The 14,825-nt window shown below is 40.6% G+C and overlaps 1 protein-coding gene across 1 annotated transcript in view; it reads right to left on the reverse strand.

The window, feature by feature from the left end:
* The window catches only part of dlg2 (discs, large homolog 2 (Drosophila)), a 188,610-nt gene that overhangs the window by 161,733 nt on the left and 12,052 nt on the right, over window positions 1-14,825 (reverse strand). The gene's annotated exons all lie outside the window — the stretch shown is intronic.

The following is a 14,825-nucleotide window of genomic DNA, read 5'->3' on the forward strand; positions in this document are numbered from 1 at the left end:
TAAAAATCATCTTTGTTTGAAGTTACAAGAGACAAGACACCTAATGCAAGCTAAAGAAAACACGCATTAGGCACACAACGTTCTGTAAGGCACTGACCCCCGGCATAAACAGTGTGTTAGGGAGTCACCAGGGAAAACACCATCCAGAGTCTGTGGACTGTTGATTCCAACCAAGCTCATCTTCTGCAACGGCCTTTGTAGCTCAAAGTAGGCATGAACTATCTTCTATAACTGCTCATGACTGGGCTGATGTCAATGATAATAATAACAACAACCATCAACAACAACAATAATAACAAGAATAATAACAATATGTTGATAATAATTCAAGGTCTAAATTTCGCATCCCAATTCAGTATTTCAGTTAGTGGGTTAGTATTTAATCAGTTAATACATATTTTCAATTAGACCCTGTTGTTGTCATGTGTTACCTTTGGAGTGGAGAACGGAGATCAATCTAAACGAGAAGTCACATCTTTGGATACTTGACTGATAATTTGATAAATTCATGATTTGGTTCATTAATGGTTTGATTTGGTTTGGTCTGATTAACAAGTAAAGAGTTAACATAAAACATGTTTTAAAAAATGGACAATATAGATATAGCAATAAAAAAGATGGTCATGACAATGGCTCTTAAGTGTGTTGTGACCCAGTGAACACAAGATGGAGTGACTGAGCTTTACGATGCTTTAACATGATGAAGTCTCCTTTTAACTTCTAACCATGAGTCATGAAAAAACTAATTAAAATTAATTTGTCACTTATCATGACGATCCCCCTCCTCCCCTCTCTCACCCAGGGAGCGTTCATCAAGGCAGGGTTCATGCAGGGTGGGGACTGGCCGTTGTGGGGTGACCCCTGTACTGCTGGTGGCCTGTTCTGGAGAGAGCAACAGGATCATATGTAACCACTACAAGCAAAACCAACAGGAGTCACTGAAAGTTAAGTCCATAAGAAAATCAATCATGTCAGAGATCCCAAGCATACAACCAGCAGGAGGCTGAGAAGCTCATTCAGAGGTAAAAGCAGATACAGCGCTGTAGGTGGCTGTATTATTGTGTACTATCACAACAGATGTCAGTACATGCAGGACAGATGTGGTCAGGGTGAGCACAAACTGAAACACATGCAAACACAGAGAAACAGTCATCCCATGACACGCTTACACACACGAATAAAACTGAGTTGTTTTTAGATTTTAGTAACTACAGCAAGACACAATTTGTATCAAATCAAATGTCTCTACTATTTCTCTATTAGAAAAGACAATGGAGTAACAGCCATACTGGCATTTCCTATTTTAACCAAATAAGAGGATTATTACAGCAGCACTACAGTAGTCGACATGGTTGTATCATTTTTAAGTCAGAGGCTCACATGAGCTGAGTTGCAAACCAACTGGAGCACTCCAGTGGTCACAGCTATTTTTGATGATGCCTTAAGGCAGCAACGTAAAGACATGCATTCAAATGTTAAGAAGACTAAGCTTGAGCCTGGTGATACATCAGCTACCAGGTCTACTAAAAATAGAAGTACATTACATTCTGTAATTTATGGCTCAGCTGTATTCTTGTGCATACATTATCTACTGCATAATCCTGTAAAATGTAGAGAAATAAAGGGTTAAGTGCCAAAGGAAACTGTTTTAAAAAAAAAAGAATTGTCATTTTCTATTCATTATTACAGTTGTAATTTTAAACACACAATCGGCAAAATTAAATGTGACCCTGCACAGGAGAAGTCAGTACATTCATTCATTGTCAATAACAGCATATCCTTTACAGGGTCAGGGGACAGAGGGCTGGAGCTGCCTCTCAGCTGACATCGGCCGAACGGCGGGGTACACCCTGACAAGCCACTAGTTCATCACAGAGTAGAGACAAAAACCATTCACACTCACATTCACACCTACAGGCAATTTAGACTGACCAATTAACCTAAACTGAAAAAATGCAAGCACCACACAGAAAGGCCCTGTCAGGTTTCAAACCCAGGACCTTCTTCCTATGAGGCAACAGTGCTTTAGTCCGTACAGATGGCTGAAACAATAAAGAAGTTTTCTCTTTTACAATCCAGGATGCTACAGCCGGGCATTGAAATCACATTGCCACAGTGTCATGATAGTTTATATACAGACGTTTTCATCATTTCAAAAAAGAGTAACTCATACACCTCTAAAAAATGACTCTTGAGAGGTGAATTTGTGTGTAGCACTTCATGCCTTATGTGTTCATTATCATATAAATCTGTCGGCTTTAGCTAGCTAACAGGACATATGGAATTCCACTGAGAAATGACAGCTAATAGCAGTATTAACAGTAACCCAGACCACACAATGTTAGCGCTACAGGCAGTGAGAAGTGAATTGTGTGTCCGAAACCATCAACAGGCTGATTGGCAGATTTAATGCTCAAATAAACCGGGCAATACAAGTAGAAGTATGCCAGATGTGTTATTAAAAAAAAAACACAGATGCTGGCAGTGTACAATGACAAAACCTCCCTCATATCAAAGTGTCAGTGCCAAAACAGGATGGAATAAGCAAGCTATTATGAAAATAATGAAGAAGACTCATTGTGGGTTTTTGCCCCCCTTTCTTTAAGCATCAAACTGATCACTGAAGGTTCCCCTCTTGGGACACCATTTCCCACCTTTACTTACTTTTCTCAAAACAAGTCATTCTAGTTTGTTTTGTGCCTGCATCTCACAATTCTCAGCAAACGTGCCATTTACAACATTTACAGTGAAAATGTTTTACATTTATAGATCTGGTGGCTACTTGGATTAAAAAGTTTGTTTGGAAGCCAACTGTCAAGTCTAAGATGTCACAGCCTACCTTATATAGAGACAGACCTTTCAAATTTAATAAAACACTGGAATGCTCATTAATACATATTGGAAATGTGAAAAAATATGAAAAGTAAATAAGAGGAAAAAAATAATTGCTCAGGTGTTCAGCTAACAAAACCTTAAACACTCTGCTTTTGGTGTTGACAGCTCCATTCAGCCATTGTCAAGATGAAGGAAGGAAGTGTGAAGTTGTCTGTATGCAGGGCACACTGGACATCATTGTGTTGCTGCTATTTTGGAGGGGGTTATCAGGGCACAGGTAAGAGCTTCATTCAAGTTCCTTCTAACACGACTAATCAAAAGATGGCAGCAGGAGATAAAGCACTGCACTGACAATGAAAGGGTGGTTTGGATGCAGCAGGAAGGATGGGCAACCTGTCCTTTTATCAATAAACCCCTCTCTAACAATAGTTTGAGTAAAAACACCTGATACCAAGAAGAACACAGTGTTTCCATTGGTTTTCTTTTGCAATCTTGTGTACAGACAAGTTCACATGTGGACCTGTTTGTGTTTCTTATGCAGATAAGATGTTACTGTACCAGTTGGAACTTAGAAAATACTCAATACTTTGTACTCTTAAAAATCTTTGTCTTGTCTTAAATCAGAGTAAATGTGGTTTCTAGCAGTAATTCTAAGATCTATATTGTAGGCAACTGGACTTGTTTCAGTTTCTAGTAGTAGTTACCAAACTCATACATAGGTTTACCTAGATGTACATGCAGTTTTATTGTGATGGTGCCCCCACCCCAGCCCCTGCTCAGCCTGCAAACCATGTGTCTCTGAATTGTTTTTAATTCTCAGCTGATGAAACTCACTCTTGTAGGGACACATGCCTCTCGTCTGAACTATTAATTGAGGCTTTGTTTCTCTGGGAGGTAAACATCTTTTATTGCTTAACTGACCCTGTGACCCCTTGTACCAGGAGGCTTCGTCCCTCCATCCAGTCTCCGATTACCTCTATCTGGACAAAGGAACTTTATTTTCTTAAGAATAAAGACATCACTTTGGATGCTTGACAGACATGGTAGGCTGGTTCCTCTATCGCACTCATCTGCAGAGGGCTTCATAAGTTGTAAAACTGAATTTACCACTGCTCAACCAGAGACACTCACACCCTTTCCTTAAAGCATAGGTTCTCAAAGTGCGGCCCGCGGGCCAATGGTGGCCCGCAGAAACATTTCTGGTGGCCCGCAATGAATTACAGTTGTTAGTTTTACTCCAACTGTACATTGCTTTGAAAGGATGAATCTCCGTTTCGTGGTCTTTAGCGGCATCTATAGGGATAAGCGGTAATTACAGGTGTGGTTTAGACCTCACTTGACCTCACTCCCAGAGGTCCACGGTGCAATGTTTTTTTTCACCACTGGGATGCTGACTCCGTCTCCCGCCTCACTCTGCCTCGGGGAAGAGACCGTGACCGCAGCTGTGAAGATGGAGTCGGAGCGGGAGCCGGAGCCAGGCCCCTCGAGAAAAAAACGTGTCGGTGAGGAGAAAAGGCGGTTTCAAGATAAGTGGACAAACGCTTACTTTGTCGTACCTCACGGGTCGGTTAAAGTCATGTGCCTGATCTGCAAGCAGGTTAATGCAATGCTCAAGGACTTCAACATAACATTATGATACCAATCATAAAACCTACGACAAATTCACCGGTGAGGAGCGCACCAGTAAGCTTGAACAACTTAAAAGAGGCTGCACTGCACAGCAGTCAGTTTTCACAAATCTGGCCAAATCTGGTGAAGCTGTAACACAGGCTAGCTACGTGGTAGCTCAAGAAATAGCCAGGCGGAGCAAGCCGTTCAGTGATGGAGAATTTGTGCGAGACTGCATTTTGAAAGTGGCCGACATTGTATGACATAAGTTTGTTGAATGACACAGTGACACGTCGAATCGAAGATCTGGCCACCGATCTCAAAGAGCAACTGGGACAATGTGTGGAGGGCCTGGGAAAGGGAGCCTTTTCCATCGCACTGGATGAAAGCACGGACATTTCCGATACAGCGCAATTGCTGATTTTCATCCGAACAGTCACGGAGGACTTTGAAATAGGCGAGGAGCTGCTAAGCTTGGAGAGTATCAAAGACAGAACAAGGGGAGTTGACATTTGTGATGCTGTGTGTCGAAGTCTCGATGCATACAATGTGAAGCTGCCGTCTATGGTCGGTGTCACAACAGATGGAGCACCGGCAATGGTCGGGAGAAAGACAGGTGCCGTGTCGCTGCTCTCTGAGAAAGAGGCCAACAACGGAGGTGAGAAACTAATCAAATATCACTGCATAATACACCAAGCAGCCCTCACTGCTCAAACACTTGAAATGAAGCATGTCATGGAAATTGTTGTGAAGACAGTTAATTTCCTGAAGTCCAGAGGTCTGAATCACCGCCAATTCAAGACTTTTTTGGAGCAATCAGAGGCAGATTTTGGTGACGTCATATACTTCACTGCCGTCAGGTGGCTGAGCAGAGATGCCACACTGAAGCGTTTTTTTAACCTGAGGAAAGAAATAAGAGAGTTCATGGAGTCAAAAGGACAAGATGTGACACAGTTAAGTGACACTAAATGGCTCTGTGACCTAGCGCTCCTTGTTGACCTGAATACGTCAAAGCTTTCCAGTGAAAACTTCTGCAGGGACAGCTCAAACAGGGAGATCTAACCCATTTTCCTATCTGCAAGGCGCTCGTAGATGACACAGACACAGATGGGTGCCACGTTTTACGTCACCTGCGTTCAGACAAGAACCAAAACCTCATAAAAAAACTTGAATTCGACCACCGCTTCTCCGACTTCAGGGACCACGAGAAGTCATTCAACCTCTTCCAAAATCCTTTCTCATGTGTCCCTGAGGAAGAGCCTGCAGAAATGCAGTCTCCACCATGGCCATCAACAAATCCAAGCTGAGATCCAGGCTGACAGATGGCCATCTACATGCTGTCCTGCGTATCGCAACGACGGAGATGGAGCCGGACATCAGAGGAATCGTGGCCAACCGAAAACAGCACCACAAATCCCATGCCAATAAAAAAAGGTATGTTAACCTAGTAACAAATATTTCATGTGACTTAATGACAAGCTTATTGATGACAGGCAATGATAAATATTAATGATGATGATGATGATGACTTGTTTGGTAAGCTTGTATTTTAAAAGTCTCTCTCTCTCTCTTTCTGCCCCTCCCTCTCTCTCTCTCTCCGTGTGTGTGTGTGTGTGTGTGTGTGTGTGTGTGTGTGTGTCTGTCTGTCTGTCTGTCTCTGCAGGTTTTCCTGAGGTGCTTTGGTAGCTGGAATTGCTTCTGAATAAGGTCCATGCTGATAAGACAGGAAGCAAGGCACACTGAGACCGACTGTTTATTTTAAATAAGTTTTGACATATATTCTGAAATGGACTGCACACAGGACTGTTATATCCCAAATTTGACTGTAGAGGGCAGAAAACCCCAGGGATTTTGTGTGCATTACAATGTTTCTCAAGTTTTGCCAGGTTTAGCCTCATTTATTAATTAAAATGTGTTTATTGCACATTATTGGATGCAGACCAATAAATGTAAACTGTAGAGATGCAACCTGGTCATTAAAATGATTACAAATGGGATTTTTTTCTGTTTTTTCCATTTTTTTTCCTTCGGCGGCCCTCAGTCCAATGTTGGGTTCCTAAATTGGCCCTCAGCTATCAAAACTTTGAGAACCCCTGCCTTAAAGGGTCAAGCTAGGTTCAGTTGATCACAATTGAATCCACGCTTGTGAAGCATCAGAGATTGTGACAATTATATGTTATAATTGAATGTCTTTGTATTTGTAAATGAGACTAAAAAATATTACTGTGTTCTCTCGTATCTAATTAACACACACACACATTTCAAGAGTGAACTTTCTTTCCCCCTTTTCTAATCCTCTCACCTTCGCCTGATAAGGAAATACATGCAGGCCAGAGTGATTTTATGACCCGACACTCCCTACATTCCAATGTGGAAGCCCCTACACTCTTCCAGATTTCAACAAAGTTAAAATAACTATTAAGCCAGAACCTAATCTTCTGGATTTAAACACACATACATATAAGTTCATGAAACGGATTCTACTCTCATTTCTCTGCGATGAAAATTGACTGAAATAAATTTGTGAAATGTGTGAAAATGTCCTGTGTTCCCTGGAGCCACAGTGCTCTCTAATGGTGAGTCCTGGTATGATTTGGACAAGTTTCAAAAGACTTTGTCAAACACATTTTTGTTTGTTACCAGTCAATGTTTAAAATATTCCCTGTTATAATAAGTATTAGGCTAGAACTAAAAGAAATGTGTATAAGTGATTAGTTCTACGGTATAATCAAGTGTGTTTAGATGTTTTGACCAAGTTTTAATTTTCTTTTGAATGTTAATGATTTAGTGATGCCATGTGATTTGTGTTAATAAGAAGTCCACTAGTTTCTGTGAGTTTTAGACTTATAATCTTGCCTAAAGTGCAGACACTGGCAGCCCTGCCCCTTTGGGTCACGCCTGATATCAGTGTTAATAAAACTGAGAGGCATCCCCCTCTCTCGCTCTCTTACTCTTGTTACGAGCTCTTCTTTTTTTTGAAACTCTCTTGTCACTCTTCTACTTTTTCTCTCTTCAAGACAGCACTCTCATGAGAGTTGCTCATGCGTTAATTTTCTTACGTTCATATTTTCACCATAGCGATCGATTTCTGTTAAGTCCTTGAACTCTCGTCAAGTTTCCACCAGAACAAAGTTCTGTTTTAATTTGTTTTATCCAGTTAAGTATCGTAACCCTACTTAGAGGAAGTGAACTTTAATTTGAAATTCTCTCGTATTAAGTAACTCAGGATTATTCAATAGGCCACCGGAGCATCCTTCAGTTATTTTAGCGAAGAAGTTAAATTAGTTTATCAGTCAGACCCTAAGAACCACCACTCAAAGCAACAGAAGAAGACCATCCTCTTCATCAAGATCATCATCATTAACGAAGACGGTTTCCAACGAAAGAAAGACTCTTTTGCCAAGCTGAACTGGCTGCCCCCAATGCTCACGAGCGGTGCTATCCCGCTGGGCATTGGACCGAGACCATCACCCGCTGGGTACCGGACGAGCTGTGCTATCCCGCTGGGCATTGGACCGAGACCATCACCCGCTGGGTACCGGACGAGCTGTGCTATCCCGCTGGGCATTGGACCGAGACTGCCAGCCTGCTGACTCCACAAGGCAACTCTTCAAACCAAAGTAGGCTAAACATCCATCTTCCTGCTGGATTCACACGTATGAAATATGAGTTGGTGTCTTTGGCTTTGATTTAGATTCTTTGAGCTTAAGAGAAATTTGGTCAGGGCTCCGTTAGCATTAAATTATTCTCTTAATATTTGAATGCTTTCACCCAAACCGTAATTTCACCATCCACACATATTTCACTCATAAACTCATTACATTAGTCATTACAGACTTTCTGTTACCTGTTAATCTTGACATATGTTTAATTTGCCATTTCATATATTTACTGAATTATTTAGCTAATAAATATATTTAACCGTATGTCGCTGTCTGTGCAGGTTTGTTTTAATGTGGATAACCAATGGTAACTGTGTGTAGAAGTCACTGCTTCAGTTATGAGATTGAATAAATTGATTGATATTGATTCAAGTTAACCTTGTCTAGTCGAATTTGATTAATTTCCTCCGGATTAGTCAAAGAGATAAAAGAACAGAGGTGGTGTCCCTATTTACGAGTGCTTTATTAATCGCAAGTGATTAATAAATTACATGTATTAGTAGTGTATCTCCTACACCCTCTTCTCAGGTTGTGTGCACATCTTTACTACATCACTGTCCATTCACACCATTACATGGCTACCCTTAGCCTAAACCTAATCTTGATACCATACTTTATCTGCAACATAAATCAAAATTATACATCAACTTCCTGACAACGTGAGGGCCAGCAATCTAATTGCAGTCAATGACATTTCCCAAGTCAAACTGATTCCTCTGAACATACAGCAGCTACAACACCACATACACATACTTACATTTAGGGCATTTTAGCAGACACTTGTGGCTGCCATGCAAGGTGCCAACCAGCACATCAGGAGCAGTTTGGGGTTCAGTATCTTGCCCAAGGACACTTCGACATGCAGACCAGGGGAATTGAACCAGCGACCTTCTGATAACAAGATGCTGGCTCTACCCCCTGAGCCACAGCCGCCACACAAACAGAACATAGTGCACCTAACTTTTCTCTGCCGTTCTCTCAAGAGACATGGACACAAGGAGGCCTGGAGCAGTGTCTGCTTTCAGGCTGTATAGGCACTTCCCAAACACAGATGTTTGCATTAGGGTGTTGCTACAGGGGCAAGGAGGCAGGTGTCTGCAGCAAGCTTTCCACAGCAAAATTAATGGGCAAGAGGAGAGGATCTAAATATAAAAACTCCAAGCACACCATAGCTGAAATAGTACTTTTCTTGTAGTCAATAGTTCAAGGAACATGACAGCCGGGTAAGCCCAGTCCATGTAATGTGAAAAGCTGTGGGATTCCCGAAGGACCCTTCTACCTGTTTACTTTTTATACCTGCCAATGAGAATGCACACCAACAAACAGCTACCACTGGATAAAAATGAATTATGTCTTGGCCCCTATCAAAATAATTCTCAACTGTGCACTCACATTGGTGCAACAACACCATTGGCTGATATTTTCCCTGTCAGATTGAGATAAAGCAGACAATTGGCTTTTGGGGTTAATGGGTTGGATATGTGATCATACGATATCATACAACTGCCATCTCTGGTAGTGATGGACCAATTGCCAGCCTGGCTGATTATCAAGTGCAATATTCACCATTTTTCCGATTAACGGTATCTGTTTTTTTTGTGTGTCTGAATGCTGATAATATAAATGAATTTATCCACAGTCAATAGAAATGTAACAATATACTGAATTTCACAATATCACGATAAAAAAAATGCTGCAATACCGTCATTGGACTGTGACCTACCAACCTATCATGTGGCTATTTTGCTCTGTAAAGTCCATGGTTCTAACAAGGGAAAATCCATATTAATACATTCTATTATTGCTCCTTGTCAAAGTTTGAGTTTGTGGTTTTGTTATTTCCTGTTTTATTTTGACGTGTCATGTTTTGCTTTTGATTTCCTCCCTTTGTGTGATTTCCTGCCCTTTTTCTGTGCTCACCTGTGTCCTATTAGTTAATCAGCCCTTGTGTATTTAGTCTGTGTGCTCCCTGCTGTCTTTGTCAGTCTCCCTGTGGTATATTTCTGGCTTTTGTTCCTGGGTTTTTGTTTCTGTTTGCTGATGCATTCTTGGTTTATACTTTGCTTCATGGTTGTACTTGGTTTAGCTTTTGTGTTTGGTCTTTGTATTTTGGTATTCTTGCTTTTTTGTTATTAAACGCTGGTTCAGTACTTGTCTGCCTGTGTCTTGTGTTTAGGACCCATTCTGTGCATCCTGACAGAAATGCCTCTTATTGTTTTTTTGGAGATTGTTTTATTTTTTGGAGGATGTCACAGGCTGGATTTGTCAGGTTACACAGAATGGGACCCAAATGCAAGACACACAAGCTGGCAGGTGAGGAACAAAAAGCGTGCTTTAATAAAATAAAGCTGAAGTCCAGATCCAAAAAATACAAAATGCAAAACACAAAGGAGAGCCACAAAAGCTAAACAAAGTAGAAACCAAAGTAAAGTATCAAATCAAAAGGCAATTGTACAAACCAGGAATGATACAGGGAAAGTAAGTAAAGGCTTTTAACTTATGAAGGTTTTATTGCACTTACAGTAATAGACGTCAGTATGAGGGGTTCTTCTGCTCTCCTCAACACAGACAGGGCTGGGAGACCAGAGAAGTCTGCATCAGGGACGACAGTCCACAAAATGTTAAATCCCCAAGGCCCATTTAACACCGTGTTTTGTTCCCCAACCCTTCATTAACTTAACTGAACTTTCCCCACACACCTCTATCCACTTACCTTTGCATAGGAGTTCAGAGTACAGTATTGTGTGGAGGAAACAGCCAGCCGAAGTGAGAAGGGAGAACAAGACAGAAAAATGTTTCTACTTCTTCATTTTCAGAAGGCTACATGTTTATTGCTGCTGCCACTTTAGAGTGACTAAACGTACCAGAGTACTTTGATGTTAAAATGCATACAGGTTGGCAGGTCTCAACTACCCCAGCAGGAAGACATGGAACAATAATTAAAGGCTGGGCACACTGGATGCCTGTGTATTGCGTGGTGGCTGCATTACCGAGTGGCTGCTGGGGCTCACTTGCATATTTGCGTTCACATAGGCTGCGTGTGGCTCCTGCCTGCCCTTTGTGTTTACATGGAGTTTGACTTTGATAATTATCGATAATTATGATGATGTGATTTTCCTTTACCCTGCTGAAAGAGCGAGAAGCCGGAGGAGGAACGAGAGGGAGAGAAAGTGAAAATGAAAGAAAGAGAGTGCACTCACACAACTGTTGTGTGTATTCTCTTCATGTCTATGGCATGTTCTACACAACCAGACATTAAAACTGTAGTAAAATGCTGGCATGATGTCCATATGACTGTGTACAGGTCGTTTTCAGGTCGCTTTTTGCCGAGAACCGCACGCGTGTGGCGGTAGAAATAGGAAAGACTCCAAATCTCTAGATGACGTGACACAGCAGCCACGCTTGACACGTGCGTGAGAAGTGCATCTAAGGCATCCAGTGTGAACAGTCCAACCTGTTAACATGGACGGCGAATTGAAAAGCGAGAGGTAATACCACACAGCAGCACTGCACACACATCCTGTGTGCCCAGCCTGTAAGGCTTATCTGTTGCTTCATATGAGTTTAAATGTCCATTTATCAATAAACTTTCTCAATGATATATTTAAGGCTCAGAGTTGTCTCTACAACATGAATCTGTGGTGTGCTGGTAATAACAACCTATGTTTTCCAGTGTGATGTTGCCTAGGGTGTACTGATGTACAACACTTGGCCATAAGTCTTCTACCTATACCAACATATCAAAGTTCTACTTCAAATTTATGTTCATTCAGATTTCAGCGAAAATAATGTGTCAAATAAACACATAAAATTGATGATAAATGATTTCTAAACCCTGCACTGTTTTGTTATTCCAATATTTAACATTCCTATGAGATTTATCAAGCCAAGTCAAAGTGTAATTTAGCCCAATGTCACAAAGCATGCCTCAAATGGCTGTACATGTCACAAGAAACAACAAATAACATAGATTTAGCAAAATATTTGCTACAAAAACATAGAAAAGGCATTAAAAAACAAATATTTGTTACTTATACTATTTACAATAAAACAATAAAAGAAACATTAGCAAAATATTAAAATGTACAGATGTCAAAACAGCACATACGAGAGCAGGTATATGTAACCAGGTCAACCTGTGTGTTAAATCAAATGTGTATATAATTACACAAAATCTGTTACTGCCTGACAAGAAAATGCCTCCAAATCCAATGTGTGTAGACTGTGTGTGTAGCACGGAGCTCCTCCTCTTTAATTTCTTCTTCTGTGGTCCCTACTATAAATGTTTTCTGGGTCCCCCACCTCTGCCCTTTTGTACAATTCTCCTGTGGGGGAGGTGGGTGTCATTGTAATCGTAAACCATCCTAATGTTTCTCTTTGTTTATTATTATGTATTTCTGGTCTCAACGTTATTATTATGTCTGTTCCTGCCTAACAATGTGTACATGCCAACAGAGTAGCATTTAAAAATAGTAGTTTTAACAGTTGAAAGCCGCTAGCTTGAAGTTATGACAAACCGAACTAACTTCCGGTTTGTCGATATCTTTATCTTTATTTTATTTGTATTTATTTGTATAGGAGCTTGTTACTCATTCTGTCAGGTATGTTTTGCTGAATATGTAGTTTATTCACTGTAAAATGTTTTTACTACGTACTGCCCTTTTGTACAATTCTCCTGTGGGATAAAGAAAATTAGATAAGATTTAAAAAAAGATAAAGAAAAGCTCGGAGCTCAGGACCATGTCCAATAGGGACCATGACCTCAAGCCTAAGAGAAGCCCAGTGACCAACAATATACTGTGTGAGAGAATCACTACAGCACAGAGTCTGCCTACACAACCATATTAGAGGACTGTGGAGCACTACTGGGGATTTGTTGGGTGTGCATGAAGTGAAAATAAATTCTATTCTTTTCATTTACTTTTTTTTCATTGGGTGTTCACTGAGCTCACTGAACCACTGTATTGCTTAACTTACTTGGTTTGCTGAGATTTAATAGTTTTGAGATCAGGCAGCCAAGATTTATGATGAAAGGAGTCCTTAAAATTACTGACAAAGCCCAAATAATGCTGGCTAAATGAAACAATAAACAGAACTCTGGGGTTAACCTCATGTCCATCAGTTTGCTTGTCATATTTGGTCAGGAGTTTGTGTTTCAAAACTCATTTTTCATTTCTCATTTGTTACTTTCTAAAATTTCCCTAATTTGCTGACAATAATAACACTGAGGGCCATTTTAAACTCTGAAAGGTTCCATTCCAAAGCTATCAAAAAGCAAAATGATTATTTTACGATGTCTGAAACCTTGATATGAAGCCGGTAGTATGTAAATTGCATAATAATTACTGGCAAATACTATAATGTGCAAGCACTGCAATACGGACAACAACAATAAAACAGACAATGTCGGAGCTGCTTCTTCTACTTTGGAAAAGGCTGATGAGATGCCGCATTAGCGTATTGCTGCCTTCTACTGTTGTACTACTGTTCCTTTTGACAGTTATGTATATTTTTTATATATAGTTCAATACTGTGCCGATATTCCATCAGTTTCTACATTTCTATTCAGTTATCCAGGTTGAGTAAAGTGCACAGAGTAACAGCAGTTTGTCCAGCCACTTCCAGATTTTCAAACTGCTTCCTCTTTTGAAGAAATGCTAGTGTTACACCTCATTTGGCATCTTATATTTAAAGCAACACTAGGTAGTTTTTTGACCTTAAAATAATGTTTCTAAACTCAGTTAAGTGGTAGAAAAATGGTTAATAGGATGAATGGTGACGTCTCTGCAGCCTGAGGGGGTCGCACCGGCAGCAACCGCACTGTGTAACTTCCCAGATTGGGTCGGAGCCTACCTGACGTAAAGACGTCTAGTGCGACCTGCTTTACGGCATACGTCACATGTTTATTCGTTGGTGGATTTAGCCAGCAGCTACTTGGATTTTTCGTAAACCAACGCCATGGCCGAGCCAGCTAAAAAAGCCAAAAAGGTTTTGTCTGAGGAGACGAAGAAAAGAAAAAGAGAAAGTGATCGGACACGAGCCCGGACACGGATAAATATTGGACCAGCTTACACTCGGTGGCGTGAGCTGAGAGAAGAAATGGGTTTCAAGACTGAGCCTTGATACTACTGGATTTCTAAGTCATATATTACATATATACATATTATTATCTTACCGACTTTTACTTTGAGTTGATTTGTTGTTATGTGGTGTTCATTGGGGCACTATTGTCCACAGTTTATAACCGTAATAAAGCCGGGAGATAATCTAATGCTGTCCGTTTCGATAGCTTGCACGTTTTCATGTAGCGACTGTAAACGATGACTAACTTACTAAAACACTATGAACGTCTTGTCTTGAAAAGTAGCAGATTCCTTAGTTCATGCAGATAATCAACATAATTGTTGAACAGTGTGGTCGGGAGGTAACGTTAGGCTATTGTTGTTATCGGTAACGTTAGCATGCTACTTACTGTTGTCGTACCGAGTTGGTTGTACCAAACACAACGTCAACTTGCGATTGTATTTAGTAACTCCCGGAAACATAGTTATATTTTCAGACGTTACTAAACACATTCACGCCCAAGCGTCGTGTTTTGGAAGTAACTTAGTCGGTGCAATCACTAGACCAACTCGGTATGAGAATAATTCTAGCATGATAATATGCTGTGTAGCCTATATGCTAACAAATTACCAACTGCTATCTCTGAATCTAGCTTGT

The sequence above is a fragment of the Pagrus major genome, chromosome 13, assembly GCF_040436345.1.
Source record: "Pagrus major chromosome 13, Pma_NU_1.0".
Classification (NCBI taxonomy): domain Eukaryota; kingdom Metazoa; phylum Chordata; class Actinopteri; order Spariformes; family Sparidae; genus Pagrus; species Pagrus major.